Source organism: Hakea prostrata, unplaced genomic scaffold, assembly GCF_041222555.1.
Source record: "Hakea prostrata isolate BN-2017 unplaced genomic scaffold, UWA_Hpros_2 contig_202, whole genome shotgun sequence".
NCBI classification, from domain to species: Eukaryota; Viridiplantae; Streptophyta; class Magnoliopsida; order Proteales; family Proteaceae; genus Hakea; species Hakea prostrata.
The window spans coordinates 50,963-67,949 of record NW_028291321.1 but is presented as its reverse complement, the minus strand read 5'-3'; the positions used below and the strand labels follow the sequence as shown (position 1 = coordinate 67,949).

At 41.4% G+C, this 16,987-nt stretch overlaps 1 pseudogene; it reads left to right on the top strand.

Annotated features, from left to right (window-relative positions):
- The first annotated feature begins 6,258 nt into the window (after positions 1 to 6,258).
- LOC148998655 (norbelladine synthase pseudogene) lies at positions 6,259 to 6,864 on the top strand (annotated as a pseudogene).
- The last annotated feature ends 10,123 nt before the right edge of the window (positions 6,865 to 16,987 follow it).

Genomic DNA, 16,987 nt, shown 5'->3' with positions numbered 1-16,987 from the left:
ATGGTCCTCGACCAAACTTGCATTCAAGGCGAGCTCGTTATAATTGAATCCTTCCAAGGGAGAATAAACAGGAGAAGCTTCTAGATAATGCATAATATCTAGATCAGAAGGCGAATGATCAATCTTATTTTTGGTTCACTCAGGCAGAGGAAGGCCCAGTTTGATAAATACTTCAGGATGGCAAACAGCACTGTAGGGAGTCGTATCAAAATGAGGATCCTTCCCTAATATTGATTCCCATAATTCGTTCTCACCATCCCGGTACGCCTGCAAGTTATAAGCATTCAGCATATCAACAAAGGGCTTACTGTGTAAATACTTGAAGACGCAGGCTCTGCGAACATCAGTTGGAAGGGATTCGGGCAAAGGAACGACAACTTGCATTTGGGGTAACATTTCAGATCCTTTGGCTCCTGACTTTCCAAATACTCGCTCCAGTTGCCGGATCTTCTCCCTGGCATTATCCAAGTCTGGCTGAAGACGATCGATCACCGAATTCTTTTCTCCTGCAACCTCCCAAGCTAGTTTCCTAAGGCGAGCAATTCAGCATCTTTAGCTTCAGAGATTTCCCGAAGCCTAGAAACTTCATTGCTCAACCTATTGAGCCTAGAGGCTGCTTCCACTTGATTGTGGAAGTTACCAGTAAGACTCCTGCAAACAACTTCCGAGTTAAAAAGGAGCAGAAGAGTAATATTCAGAATCAAAAGATAATGAAGAAAGACTTACATCACCAGTGACTTCATAAAGACTTCATCTGGAAGTTTTGAAAGAACTGTGCTCTCAGAAGTAATTCGAGCAGCAGTGCACCCTTCCAACGCTCTGTCAAACTTGTTTGACACTAATTCGGGCGAAGGATGAGAAGGATGAGCTACATCAAGATAAGGATGAGCTGCATCACTTGTCACCCGATGGTGCTTCCTGGTGGCAAAATCCTCCAACTCCAAAGGAGAGGAGGTGGATGCCAAACAAGCACTAGAATTGGAAATAGGAGCAGCACCTGCTGGGACCACACCTTCATCAGACGCCAACATAGTTGCCTTAGATGCCCGAAGAGTCTCCTTCGGGGGTGCACCAACGGTCTCTACAGCAGGGGTGTCAGCAGCGCCATCAACAACGGAGTGATCAAGATCTTCCTGGGAAAGACGAGCGATCACTTCGGGCAAAAGAGGCGCAGGGACGGCATCAATAGAAACTGTGGGAATCTGACTTGAATATTCACCAACAGCAGTCGCCTTACGCTTGGAGGATTCACTAGCTAAAACCACCTCACTGGCCCCAACCACCGTCGACGGAACGATTTTCTTACAAGATTTCGCTCTGATAAAGTTCGGGTTAATCTTGGGAGCCACTATATAAACAGAAAAACTGTATCAGTACAGATATCCAACAACAACGGCAACAAAGGAAAAACCCTAGTTCTCTGTCAAAAGCCCAAACACGATTAACTAAACCCCAAGTATTACTACTGTGTAGTTTACTTAGGGGGAAAGGGGGAAAGAGATGAGTAATCAAAAAACTCACTTGTTCAGAAGTTGATTGAGTTATTGTTGGAGTACGAGGAATATGGAAGCAAGCAAGAGGATGGAATGACGCTTTAGCAAATCTAACTTGCAGATAGCAGGATAGATGGGGAGTACCCACGAAGGCTTTAAATAGCCTCAGGTATTAAGACAACGGTTGAGAGCTAAGGACAACCAATGGACCAGATCGAAATAACGCTTCGAAATCCGCAGAAAGCAAGATCAACGGTCGGAGGGATGCCACATGGAAACATGTGGAGGCGAGCACCCGATGCAGGGATACCTCCAATCGTTGCACCGCCATTGTAATAATGGATGTATTTCCGATTCATTGGAAACAGTGAATGGTATACCAGAGCAAGGAAACGTTTGGACTTCGTAGATACGAGAAGGGAAACGTGTGGACTTTGCGATAAATGAAGTAGTGGGGAAGATTAATGCATCTTTCCAAAACGCATCTTCATAATATCTCTACAAGATTATTATTCGTCGAAGAATGTGAAGTTAAGTGATAAGTTTTATCATTTATATTTTGATATTCAAGACAAGATTTCAGTAGGAGACAGGGAAATGGAAAGGCCAACATGAAAAAGAAGTGTCTATTCATTAGCAAGGAGGTCAATCTTTACAAAAAAAAAAAAAAAAAAAAAAAAAAAGAGATAACTCCCTAAGCCTCTTCTTCATTGTTGCCCGAGGAGCCCTGGTCGGGAGGACTTTTCTCAGGATCCTGAGAAGAGCCTTCCTCAAGAATAACATTGTCAGAGTCCTCTTTAGCAGCAGCTTGTGACTCAGCTTGTGACTTCTCCTCTGGAAGTGCCGGCTCGTCAACCAGATATGCCTCATATTGTGGGTCAGCTGGAAAAGGATCATTTTCTTCCCGAGCCCAGTCTGGGAGATCCATGCCTAATTTCCTAAGACCTCTTTATGGCACACCTCACGAAAGGGAGCAGTATCAAAGGCAGGGATTGATGCGAGAATTCGCTCCCAAACGTCATTCTGCCCCAAGAGAGAAGCTTGGATGTTGTAGGCACCTAGCAGCTCCGAGAAAGGTACGCTGTTCAGGTACTTCCGAACACACTCCTTCCGAAGCTCTGGGTTGATGTGCTCGAGCTTGCTAGGGACCGCCCACTTCAGATATTCTTTGTTCTCCGCACATTGAAATTCAAGCCTGTCACTGAACAACGTGGCAGCTTCTTTTTGCTTCCCCGGCCTCGCGCTCGGCGGCAGCGCGCACGAGCCTTTGAAGAATCAAGGGCCTCTTTGAGGGAGATCACTTCTTCCTCATGCTTTCTTTGCAGCTCCTCGGCAGCTGCAGCAATCCAGCCGTCTATCTCGGAATTGGCTTTGGCCAAATTCTCTTCACAGGTCTGCAGCAAGGAGCTATTGCGGCCAACCCGGCTCAATGCTTCCATGTGTTGATAGAAGCTCAACACAGCATTCCTGGGAAGGCGGAAATTATCAGAAGAAGTCATAAGAAATTATGAAAAAATAAGTAAGCAAGAAGACCGGTACCTTGTGGATTGACTAACAAGGGCAACGTCATCCAGGTTTTCAAATTCCCGGCGATCAGAAGGAACAAGACTGAGGGAGCTCCACTCTGCAGCTTTCTCGGGGTCCCGAGTCACCCTGTTGGTCAACTTCAGGGTCCACTGAGGGGTGAAGACCTCCTCACAATCCGCTGAATTTTTGGATTTTTTGTGAGAGGAAGCATCAACTGTATCATGCCTCCTTTTGGTTCGGGCGGAGGAGGAGACATTAGACCTCTCCACCATTGGCTTCTTCCCTTTACCCGAAGCATCAACCACGGGCCTGATATTCCTGATATCCCTATAAGAGGGGTCGGGAGAGGGAACAGAAGCCTCTTGATCAACGGTCAAGGCTCTAGGCGATCATTGCTCGGCTGTCGCAATGGCCCTAGCGGCCTTCACTCGCAGGTTCTCGAGGTTCATTCTTGGAGGCACTGCGAAGAAGAGCAAAAGTCGAAATTGAAGACGTATCACTCAGTAAAATTAAAAGATGATGGTTAGAAGCTCACAATGAGCCAAGCCCCAAGATCAAGAATGGAGTTATACTCCAACTCAAGTCCATGTATCTCTTGATACCATGGAATGGATTTGATCTTCCTGACGGCCGCCTCGTCTTCTTCGGATAAGGGAAGGCCTCGGTTATTCTCGGAAGAAGAAGTACACCGCCTCCAGGCGGTCGGGAAGTTAAGATCCGATGGAGGCGCTCGACAGAAAAAGTATCGTTCGTGCCATCTTTTGTGGTTAGAAGGGAAAGTTCCTTTGGCAAGGATGCTGCCCCTCTAATCAAGTTCAGCCTTATTGCATTTGGACAGAAAAACCCATCCGGGAGGATGGGAGATAGAAAGAACATGAAAATGTACAAAGAGAGAAAGAGATGGCGTAATGCCAAGTTCAAAACACAAATCCAAGAAGCCGACCATGAGACGCCAGCTATTGGGAAGGAGCATTCCAGGACAAATGTCCCAATGATTCAGAACTGCGGAGAACAAAGGATTAAAAAAGGGAAAGCGAACCCCGCTTTCTAGTGCATCTATGTAGAGAGAAAATTCACCCAAAAGGGTTGAATCAACCGTCTCATCAGGATGGGGAGCCCTAACCTGATAAGAGGAAGGAAATCAAAATCTTGGATGGCTGAAAGAAGGGTTTCCTCCTTGTAAATGGAGGGAATAGAGCCAGGTCCGCCATTGGACCTGGAAGTTTGAGGCTGCCTAGAAGACTCGACAGTTACCCTAGAAGTCTTGGAAGATCCAGACTCAGGGAGGACAGAAGGAGTTTCGGTTTTTCTCTCTAAACCTTTTTGAGAAACTTCAACAAACTCGCGACAAAGGACAGTTAGGGTTTTGTTATCACTATCCGATTGTTCGGAAGGAGGAGAAGCAAAAGCTTCATTACCACTACTATTACTAACACTCGGGTACCGTGAGAAGCCCTATTATCCACCATTACTTGTTTCAAGAAGCAACAAAAAGAAAAAGACCAAGAAACTTACCGATTCAAGTGAGGCAAAAGCTTGAGAGCAGGAAGGCGCGAAGGCGACGACAAAGGTTCAAATTCCGGACAGAAGAATGAAACCTACAAAGACAACGAACCGCTTTTAAAAGCACCCGCACGAGTGTTCGGGAATTTGAACGATCGAGATTGATTCAAAATCAACGATCGAGATTTGAGGACGTTTTGAAAGTTTGAACTCACGAATCTGAAACAGGCGTTCGAAAACCGTCGCTTGGATTACGTGATCCACGACAGATCGACTGCAAGGAGACACGTGGCCTTACCCTCACAACGCTCGAGGAAAAGTGACCACCGCATTAAATGTGATATGACATTTAATGGAACACGCAGAGACTATTGCCGATGAAGAACCCGATTAAAAACCAAGCCCTCGGGATCGACCGAACGCTTGGTCTAGGGGGCTCGTGGATATGGAGAAATTATGATCGGACCGTGTTCATACCTGGTTCGACCCTCGACCCGTGTCGAACAGAGAGGAACCGACTCGCTCCCGAGCGAACCGGATCCGTAAGATGGCTTGCCGAGGAAGAAAACTTATTCAGCTACAAGCACGCCCTAATTCAACTAATGAATTAGGTTAATTACCCTAATGATGGCAGACTCAAATTGACGGCTGCGGCTAATCATTATCAAAGGGATAATCATCGCATAACCTAAAGGTTATCTTAGGAGTCCTCTACTAGTCCAAACTAGTAGAAGTCTATCACTCAACGGATCTAACTGTTAAGATCCAACGACTACTCGAAGAAGGCTCAAGTGCATCCAACGAAGGAGATTCGAAGGTACACTCTATATAAACCTCACTGCCATACGAGGTGAGGAGGACACACAATCTGAGACTCTGACTCAGATTCAGATACATACTGATAGACGTAAACTATCAGAAGCTTACGATCTAGATCACCTTTCCCAGTTCTTTATTCCTTAGCTCTGTGCTTCTAGTAGAGCCGTTTGTGATTAAGTTCATCAACCGACTTAGCCTTCGAGGGTGGACTCCCGACCCCCGCGGTCGGGCCACATCTGACGCTTCCGTTTTTGCAGGTCATCAAGAGGAGATCTAAGGGCTGAGCAGATTTTGGATGCATCAACGTCAAAACCACTAATTACCATCGAAGAACCGAGTTTAACTTCAAACCATAAATTGCTGGCATGAACTTATTCAAGGTGTTTTCACCACACAAAAAAAAAACGAAAACCTTATTGAAGGTGTCAATTTTTAATTCATTTTGAGTAACAATATCCATTGCCGAATCGAATTTCGCTATTAAGCGTGCGGCGGAAATGTCATCGTTATCCTTACTGACTGGCAATTAAATGGAATTCGATCAGAAGGGTATTTTTGAAATAGTAAAATTGTTTCCCAAAAAAAAAATAGTAAAACTTAAAGGGAAGGGGATAGCTAAATATGTTAAAAACGACTCTAAATTTCTACCGTGATACTTCAAAAAAAAAAATAATGAATAATTCCATCTCATTGATTGCCGGTCAACATTCCTCCAACAAAATAGATTTACCTGAATTTGGAGAGCCACGGCCTCTCTATATAGTACAAGTTTCATTGCTTCCTTCTTGCTCGCTCTTTCTCCCTTGGCCTCTCTTTTCTTCCCTCGCTCTTTCTTGGTTTATTTTGGCGTAATTATACCAACAAAAATGTTTAGATAAACTTAAGGCAAGCTCCTAAGGAGGAAGCGGAAGGAAAAATGCATGGGAAAGTCTTTCATGAAGCGAAGGTGAGGCAACCTGCAAATAAGGTTTGGGATGTTTACGGCACAGACAAACTAGCTAAGTTAGCCACTAAATCGCTTTCGTGCTTCGTTAGGGTGGACAATATTAACGGTGATGGCGGTGAGGGTACCGTGTGTAAGGTCACATTTCCATCTGGTTCGTACATATGTTTGCAGAATCATCTAATTCTATTGGGCTTAAAACTTATGTTCTATTTATATACTTTCTTATCAAAAGTTACATCTTTGATTATTCCTTTGAAAAAATTGATCGGTGTCTGTTTCCATTATTGTGTAGGAATTCCTGGGTTTCTAGAGAGAGTCACGAAGATTGACAACGAAAAACGCCTTAAGGTGACGGAGGTGATCGAAGGAGGATTTCTTGACATGGGGTTTCAGTTGTATAGGGTTTCCTATCAAGTGATAGAGAAAACAGCAAATGTATCCATTGTCAAGACAACCGTGGAATATGAGCTTGAGAAACAATTCAGCTCCAATGTTGAATTGCTCACAACCAAGCCATTCGAAGCCTTTGCCACTCTTGTAGATTTCTATCTTAGAAAGACTTCTGATGATGAATAATGATGCCTGAAATATATCTCAAGTTCTTTTACTTTGTTAATATTTTCTATGTATTTAATCTTTTAGCTCAGGAAAAAAAATCAGCTTAGTACGGCATGAAATACACATGGGAAACTCGAATCTTTACCATCTTTGGGGGAAAAAAATTGTACAAAACTTGTTTGGCACCTTCAGAGGCGTCAATAATGAATTTTCCTTATTGTTGTGTGGAGAGTGTTCAATAAACGTTCCCCAAGAATAGCTCCCTGAAGAAAAAGAAGAAAATAAATAAATGGTTGGTTCTTCATTTTCTTCAAGTTATGATCCAACTATGTGTAAGGGTGTTAATTTGATACGCAGAATTTTTCCAAAAGAAAACGGAAAAAAATACAAATTTGACACCAAAGCCAAGATCGACCGTAAAAAAACCATACAGACTGTTGTTTCAAAATCTGTCTAAGTGTATTCTGATTCACTGCTGGTGTTTGATTCCTAACCCGTGGACATTGATGATAGAAACACCCAATTGGCATTCCTCATTCCACAATCACAACCTAAGCATTTAAATTACAATATGATTCCAATCACATCATCATATCACAATTCATTAATTCCAAACATTCACATATTTAACAAATATGCATAACATCATTACTAACAGCATTCTGAAATTAAAAGGCACAACAATCATGTTTAAGTCCTAAAACAGCAATATAGAATATGCATTCAAATCCTATTACAAATAAGAATGCAACTTAGGTTATATGTAAGTGAATGTCCTCACCTTGTTGTCGACTTGAAACCCTTGAAGAGTACACCAAAAGATGAGTTCAAATTTGCCAAAAAAAGTCCTAACAATATGATGATTCAATGTTAGGAACAAACCCAAAAGGTTTGAAGATGAAAAGAAGGCAAAACAAGGCATTCTCGCTATTAGCAGCATGGTTGGTCACCTGGCTTGGTTGCCTTAGGCTGCCAAGCCAATTGACCAAGGTTGTTGTGTTCAGATAGCAAATCCTAAAATCGATCGGAAACTCATCATTTAGGTTCCAAATCACTCTAAAATTAATTAGAAACTTTTCAAATCATGGTAGGACATTATCTAATAGAATTTAGGCATTAATCATGGCCAAAGGAATAAAAACCTGACGAGTTCTATATTAGGTTTCATCCGAAATCAAACCGCATATTCACGGATAGACTAGAGTGATTCACTCTAAGGTAAAGAGAATAGTAGAATAAGGTCTGAAAACATCATAAAATATAATCTCACATGGATTGGAAATTAGACTAATCAACAAGAATAAAGATCACATAGATTTATACTAAGTCTTTACTAAAATCATACCGTGAAGTTCACAGAAGAGCTAGAGTGAATGGAGATTCACTCTAGATCTAAGGGAATAGAAGCATAGGTCATTACAATGATTTAGACCTTCTTCAAAGTCTCTACAATAGGTAGAAACAATAGAGAAAGAAGAACTAGAAAGAATAGAGTGAATGCTAACCTTGTAGAAGAAGAATCGTCGGACAGAAAACTTCACGGATGCTCCCAAACCTTCCTTCACCTTGGAGTGGGTTCTCTAGAGTGTCTCCGGCATTCTCTAACGGCTTTAGAGCATAAAAACACGTTTTAGAAAGAAAAAAATAATTAAACAGGGCTTCAAAACCTAATTTCCGAAAAGTGCCATTTTTGCCCTGAGACAAAGCTTGGTCGCCGAGAGGTATTGGAGGTAAATCCCCCATTTATTTCAACAACTGATCAAGGTGATGGAGGTAAATCCCCAAGAATCCTAGAAATTCTAATGGTTAGATTTGCATTAATAATCTAACCATTATAAAGATAGATTCTTATCTAAACACAAAATCAAGTTGGACCATCGATCGTGCAAATTGAACGATCCTACAGTTTGGTTATGTTCATGTATGTTTGTGCCTAGACAAATTGGTTCTTATATTTATAACCATGAATGTACTGAATAGGTATGTACCTTTCTAACCAATGGGTACCCCTTGATTCACAAAACGATATAGTGTTGATCTATAAATACTTTGTGTTCAGATTTTTCAAAGCATAACGAATTCCAAAGAATAACTTTCCGTTAGGCTTTCTTGTATTGTCACACCCCAACCGCTTGTATCGGACCCTCTTGACAACTTGTGTGAGTGATCTACAACCATAAGATCCATAGTTACATCATCAATAATAAATAATGCACAAAATGTCATAATTCATGAGCAAGAACAATTCAATAATTAATTAAGAAAATAAATGAATTCATAAATCCAAACCAAACTAAAAGATATCAAAGAATGTCTCAAACGAGTGTATCCTATGGTAGGTAACAAGATATGTAACGAGGTTTGTGACAACGGAAGTAAAATTGTTCAAAGAAATGTCTCATCATGTTTTATTATTTTCCTATATCTTCTTAGGGTACTCTATCTCATATTTCTCAATTCACTGAGTCATAAGTCCTTCCTTCATAGACCGATCCAATGACGGACGATCAGGGCTCTCTTCCCATGAATAGGTGCTACAAGAACATTCCATGCACCGGCAGGAAACTTCATGTTGTGCAGGACCAGATCCCATTGTCGTCTCCAATATCTCTTCAGAGGCGTTCTCCCACGCATGGGGAACTTCTCCTATTTTTGTAAGGGTATCTAAAGAAAACAAGATAATCCACAAAGAATGAGTTCTGACGAACTTAGTAAGGCAACAATCCCATATATCCCACAATCACATAGTGACCGGAAGATGAATAGTAATATGTTGATTTATGAAATGCATCTAGTAATCTAACTATACGAGTCTCTAGCTAGGCAAACATGCTTTAAGATATAACGTCAACCCTCCTCTGGGTAGGTGTCGTCACTCTAATCCCTCACTATCACACCCCACCCGCTAGTATTGAACCCTCCTAACAACCCGTGGGTGTGATCCACAACCACAAGATCCTCAGTTTAGCCATCACTAATAATAAATACACACAATGCCAAATTAAGAGCAAAGAACAGTTCAATAAATAATGTAAAAGAATAAAGAGTAAAAAGTCCAATGAAAAGTAATCAATTAATCCATTCAATAAATAATGTATTAGAATAAAGAGTCAAAAATCCAATGAAAAGTAAAAAATTAATCCAAGGAATGAATCAAAAGGGAAATGTATTCAAAAGAATGTTTTCAGCATAAGCAAAGAAAATCTCCTAGTTTAATCATAGTTCTTGTCTTTCTCAGGACTGGCACTACTCTCCTCTAATATCTCGATAAAAGGTGTCATAAAACCCTCTCTCATCAACCTATCCAAATGACGAAACACTTGGATCCTCTTGCCATCAATAAGTACCATAAGAGCACTCCATGCACCCGCAGGAGGCTTTGTGTTGTGCAACACCAATTCCCATTAATGTATCCACAGTCTCTTCATTGGGGTTCTCCCATACATATGGAACTTTTCTCGCATATGTATTGTAACAACCCCCGTATTTCTAACCCGAGATCCGTATTTCAGGTCCGAGAACCCGAAGGTCTAGTCTGGTGAATTTGTGGAGTGTCCAGATAGAAGTCCATGATCCATACCCTGAACCCATGGATCTGGATCCTTTGTCTGAAGAGCCTGCCTTGTTTGGTATTTGGAATTCTGGAAGTCAAGTGTTGTTCGGAGATGTCCGAAATGAAGGTAAGATCTCCCCCATCTCTTCTTTAGGGCTAGGATGGCCTTGGGTATCAACCCCCTAGCAAAAGCACCCTTGTATGGCAAATTACATGGGGGTGGTTGCTAGTGGCGGTCGATTAAACCAAGCGACCGCCTGGAGCGACCGCCCGGTCTGTTTTTGGGAATTTTACCCTATTTTGCCCCCTGACTTCTATAAAAGGCAACCCTCATCTAAGTAACGAATATTTATCCGTGGTTCCTAAATTTGGAGGTTAGACGGCTGTGGGGAAGTTCCGAAAGAGACTTTGGAGTGCTGGCAGTGACTTGGAGATCAGTCCTTCCTTTTTCTGGCTTTCTGTCGTGAGGTAATGAATTAATCCTTTGTTCTTTACTCTCTTTGTCTGTTAATTTAGTGTTAACCCATCCCCTCGTCTTTGTGGTTACCCCCTTTGATCATTGTGACTCTCTTTCCAATCTACTTGAGATGAATTACCCGTAAACGGAACCTTGTTTTCGTGAGAAGGATAATCCAGTCAAGGGGAGAGTTCTGGGTAACCCAATGATGGTAATTACTAGGATTTCCTTCACCCTTTGGCTTAGGGAGTATTAGATTTGAAACTTAGGTCATGATTACTCGAAATCTGGATTGAAAACGAGTAATCAGAAGCCTGAGTTTCGGATTGAAACTCTCTATTTTTGGGGCGGTCACTAGTGGCGGTCGCTCAACCTAAGCGACCGGCTGGTAAACAGAGACCAAATGACTTTTGGTTCTGATTCAAATTGATTCATTTAACTTATATCTTATTGTAACCCTGTGTATAGGTATTCACTGTTTGAAAGAAAAGTCATATAATAGTTAACGAAATTCATTTCACGGACAGTTTTACTTATATGCAGGTAAGGACAATTCATCCTATCTCTTGAATAGACTTGTAATATGTTAATCTAGTGTCTATTTGAAATCATATATCTTTATATATGCTGCGCTTTTTATGTCTTAAATATAAATCATATTACTTTACTGCTGTTTGTCTTACTTACATACATACTGTGTTGATTATGAATGTTATGTATTGATGATAGTTGGTATATGGTTCTGATGGATGAGGTAGCTATTTTTGGGATATCTTAGCTAGTGATATCAGAAGGATGTGGAATGGGACACATGCCTGCTGATGTCTCCAGCACTGTCTTTACTATTTGATTGCATTATTTAGGTAGAGTCTAGAATTGCATGGTTAGGTACCCCACATGCTACTACCCTTTCGGTAGGGGGATTGAAACCGAGTGACCCGTGATGACAGTGATGTGACATTGTGGTCCACTGTTAGTCATATAAATGGTAGGTTGCATATGTTAGGGTTGGGCTCATGGATGTCCAAGGATCGGACCGGGTGTCGTGAGGAATCATGAGAGCATCCGCCCCAATAATATGTGGATGACCATAAGGTTAAGGAGTGGAGTCCAACAGCGGTAGCTAGTCCGTGAGGATTCTCTCTCCTAGGTTGTGAAGGATACTGAACCGAGTTGGTTGGTGCCATAGGTGATGTATCTGGACTTCATATAGACATGTAACCAGTATGACCTTGCATTGGATTAGAAACCCCGACGTGCGTCAATACTCATTACCAATGGTCGTGGTGAGAGAGTGTTGACTTAACCCCAGCCATGGAAATGAGAGCCAGTGTGGACTTTTCCCTTTTTCCCAGGATCCCTACAGAGGTAGCCAGTCCTTGCCGGATCAGAGTGATGAGACTTACCCAGAGGACGGCTGGTGTATAACTTAAAGCATGTCAACTATTAGAGACCTGCATAGTTAGAAATCATAGTATCATTCATATTTTGCATTCATTCTTATTATTTGTACATCTTGACATTTGTTGGATAATTGATGGGATTTGTGATTGTTTCTTACTGAGTTCTTTAGAACTCACGCCTTTATTTTGTATATGTTTATTAGCCTACACAGAAGAAGGAATTATACAGGAAGATGGACTGGTTTCCTATGAAGGAACCATCCCATATGAAGAAGATGTGGCACCGTCAGTGGGAGATGGAAATAGCATGTGCGGGAGCTCCTGCAGCTGCATGGAGTGCGTTTATCGCACCTATTGATGGTCAAAGACGGAAGGTGGTCAGAAAGTTCGCTCAGCGAATAGAAAAGAACTGGAGGACACCTTACTTTGAGATTCATGAAAAACACTTTTTAAACTTAGAAAAGGAAACTGGGAAGAAATTGATATAACTTTTTTGTTTACTTCCGCTAAACCCTTATTCATTTTATTCATTATTTCTTTCCTTTATTATTGTTATTGGAGTATTTGGACTCATGTAATTCATTTAATTCAGTTGTTGAATAGTCTTTGCTCTTAATTATCTTTATTTGTCTTAAATATTGTTGATAGACTAAAACCTTGGATCTTGTGAAGGATCGCACCCACGGGTTGTCGGGCGGGTAACCGAGACCGGTGGGTGGGGTGTGACAGAATAGTATCAGAGCCAGGTATTATGAAGTCAATAATATTTAATACAAGTGTTAGATGAGCAATCTGAGTCATAGATCCAGAAGTGACTCAAAAGAATTAGAGTGAATAATAGAACATCTTTCGTTAGAAACAAACTGAGAAAGTAAGTGAATTATCTTTTGCATAACTTAATATAAGTCAAGTGAAATACATTCTCACATTATAATTATCAAGAAAGTGCATAAGAGACAATAATACAAATGTAACAAACATAACGGTATTTCATTAATAAGATAAAGCTTTACATAATTTGGAGCGTACTCTACGCTTTACAAAATGGTAGGAAATGAACATGTGCTGAATAAAAACTACAATAAACATATCTAAACACTAAGTCAGTACTGAATCAAAAAGGATCAAAGCCTAAGTCTATCAACTGCTGTGGTGGTGGTGGTGGAGCTAGTCTCATCTGGCGGAGTATGTCAAGGCACTCTGTTATCTGGCCCCTCATCTCTGCATGCCCCTGCTCGAACTGGTCCATCCTAGTGAACAGACCTCTAGCCCAAGGTGGTGCGACCTCCGAAGTATCCTGAGTCCCGGATGTGCCTCCTGTCTCGAACTGGGAAGGTGGTGGTGAGTCTGCATGATCCTCATCATCAGCCTCTACATTCATGTCCTCTGGCTCGGCTGGCATCTCTGGTGAGTTTGGTCCGCCCAGTAAGTGCATCTGAGCGACCAATCTGTGACCTATAGTGTAGCCATGCCCAACCGGGACAACATCCTCTCCCCCTCAGGTCGACCCCGAAGTACTCGAAGATCCGCGTCAGAAAGTCGCCCATATCCAAGGTTTGCTCCCCTCGGATAAGCCACTCGGAAAGAAGGCTGCACTTGTCTGAAGATGAGATTAGTTGAAGGACTTGGAGTATTATTTGACTTGGTTTGAAGGCATTTCTATACCCTAGGTATGTCACTTGATATGTGTGCAAAAGCCCTTGAGGTTTAGAGCCCATTTGATCCTCCATTTCCCTATTTTGGCCTTTCTGTTCTGCTTGGTCAACTCCCTGGTCGACTGGGCCAGTCGACCAAGCACTCGACCAAAGGTTTGCTAAATCCGAGAAAATGCAATTTTAGGGTTTTTCACTTATATTTAAACCCTACTTCGTGTTTCTTAGTTACGGCAGCCTCCTAAACACTTTTTGAACGTGAGAAGACCTCTTCGAAACTCTCTCTGGTGATTCAAACGATTCCTTTGCAGATCTGAAGCTTCTCATCTCTGATCTGCCAATTCAAGGTTAGTAATCACTTCGACATTACGAATTTCTTTTCTTTAATCTTATTCTTGACTGAGATTAGGAAGAAGATGCTGCATCCTTGCAACCATCCCTTCTTGATCTCATTCTATTCCTTGAGATCTATGATCATCGTCAAGATCTGAACCCTAACCCGAAACTTTTCTTGAAACCCTGACCTTGTATGATCTTTCTGGAAACCTTTGGTAACCTCCCATGCGAGGGAAACATCATTGGAAATGTTTAGATTAATCTAAACTTGATTTTTAATGATTTTCTTGTTATTTTCTTGATAGCAATTAGTCCCTTTCATCCTGTGATCATAGCCTTTTCATAAGAGCCATAAGGTTGAAACCCTAGTTTCTTGGTTCAAATCAAGAACCCATATTTTGACCATGACTTGATTTTTTTTACTTTCCCATATAGTTCTAATACATTCTAGGAAGTTCCCCTTCGAATTTCGGATCAATCCGACTTCAAACGAAGAAGTTATGACCAATCTAGTTTTTGCAATTCCGTAGTGACTCGGTTGGTCGATCGCTTGGTCGACTCGGGTCGATAGACCAAGCACTCGACCAAAGGAGGCAGTAGCTTCATTTTTAGCCCGATTCGATTCGTTTGCTCTCTGATCCTTTAGGTATCTTTCCTAATGTTGTATCGATGATTGTTAGGGGTTTATTTGCTAAGTTTTGAGTTGCTCTCTTTGATCTTTGGATTATCTTCGGCGATAATCAAGGTAAGGATAGTTATTTCATAATTACATAGATCGTATACTCTCTGGTTTCTACTTAATGAAACTCTGAGTTTATGTACTGTTCTTGTACTTTATACTTCTGATGTACAACTGTAAGTACAGTAGCACTTCACTTATGTTTTCTTTTTCATTATTCAAGCTTATATGAATTGCTTATTACTATATTGTTTAATGATTAGATCATGACTTTATATTCTCTTTTATATGATGAATCGTTGATTGTGCATGACATGGCTAATCTGAGAATGTGTTTGATTAGGTATGGTATGGGATTGAGAGGTGTCCTTTGACACTTCTGTCCTTGGACATTACCGGAAATAGTATGGGATGTTTCCGGGGTTGCCCATTGATGCTTTCCCAAATCATTGATTGTCATAGGACTGTCTAGCAGTGTTTGGCTAGGATGTCCCCATTACATCAGACCCAAATCGGAAGGGTATTGAGACCGAACGACCCGTGGTAGCAATGTGATCCACAGGCGCTCAAGACCGGTAACCAACCCATGAGAGGACGGGAATCATATTGTGGGGGCCATTTATTGGAGGGTTGCATATGGATAGACTTAGGCTCATGGGTGCTCAAGACCGGTGAGTTATATCCATGAGACGACATAAGAGCTTCCCGTTTACCATATGTGGATAACCAATAGGGTTGATGAGTCCGTAGTCTGAGAGGTAATATGCTGACTCTAGTGTGAAGGATACCGGGAAGGATCTCGAGAGGGGAGGAATGGACGTATCTGGAGCTGAGTTGATGTAACTAAGTAGATGACTTGCATTGGGCTAGGTTTAAACCTTGACATGCACCAATACTTGGACCAATGGTGATGTGAGAGAGCGGTGACTTAACCCCCAACCATGGATTGTCCGAGAGGGATGCCGGACCCACTACCAAAAGGCGTTGTGTGATTTACCTACCCAAAGAAGTACGGTGCTATGACTTAAAGCATGTCATCCAATAGAGACCAGCATACATAGAGTTTAGATGCATACATACATTATCTGTTTCATATTGCATTGCATCTTGTTAGGATTTGCCGTATGTTATTTATGTTGTTATGAGTTAACTTGCCTTACTGAGTTTCTTTCGAAACTCATTCCTTTTTGTACAATGTTTGTTAGATTATCCTACAGGTACTGACTACTATGAAGGACAGTACGATGAAGTGCAAACTGATGAAGCGTACTACACGTAAGGTGTTGGCAACAATCAAGATTACCCTGATGATCCCTCGAGCGATCAAGTTGCGTACTATGATTAGATGTAATGTAGAGCTGGAACATCTATGTTGGACTGACGAAGTCCACTATTTTGAAGATGTCATCTATAGGATAGAAAACTCGTAGTTTTGTTTGATCTTTTTTCCTTACTTTTCTTTAGAATCATTGTAATTCTTTTTAAACTTACGTACTACGTTCCGCTGTATCTGTGGAGTGAGTTTCCGCCTCTCTCTCTCTCTACTCTATTTTGATATCTTCGAATATCTGGTATCATTTTCCGCACTCTGATTATATTATTATTCATTTCCTGATTTGGATATTTTATTTATAATATTAAAACCTTGATTATTCCCTGTTTATGATTATGTTATTGTCTATGTGGGAGGATGATTTCCTCGATACTTGATCTTCGGGGCTGTGGATCACACATTCGGGTATGCCAGTTAGGGTACCGGCTGGGTGGATGTAACAGGTTGTTTGGTTGAAGAGATTCCTTCGACATACTAGAATTGTGATGACATCCAAAGAGGTTGGCCTTGTCTACTGTGATAGTACGATAGCTCTTAGCTATGTCAAGGACCCCAAGTATCATGGGAAGACCAAACATATACAGTTGAGATATCACTTTGTTAGAGACATTATATCAAGGAAGAGAGTTGTACTTAAGCACATATCAGCTAGTCAGATGGTAGCTGACCCTCTTACCAAACCTATAGCCAAGGATGTTTTTATTTCTCATGTAAAATCCTTGGGCTTA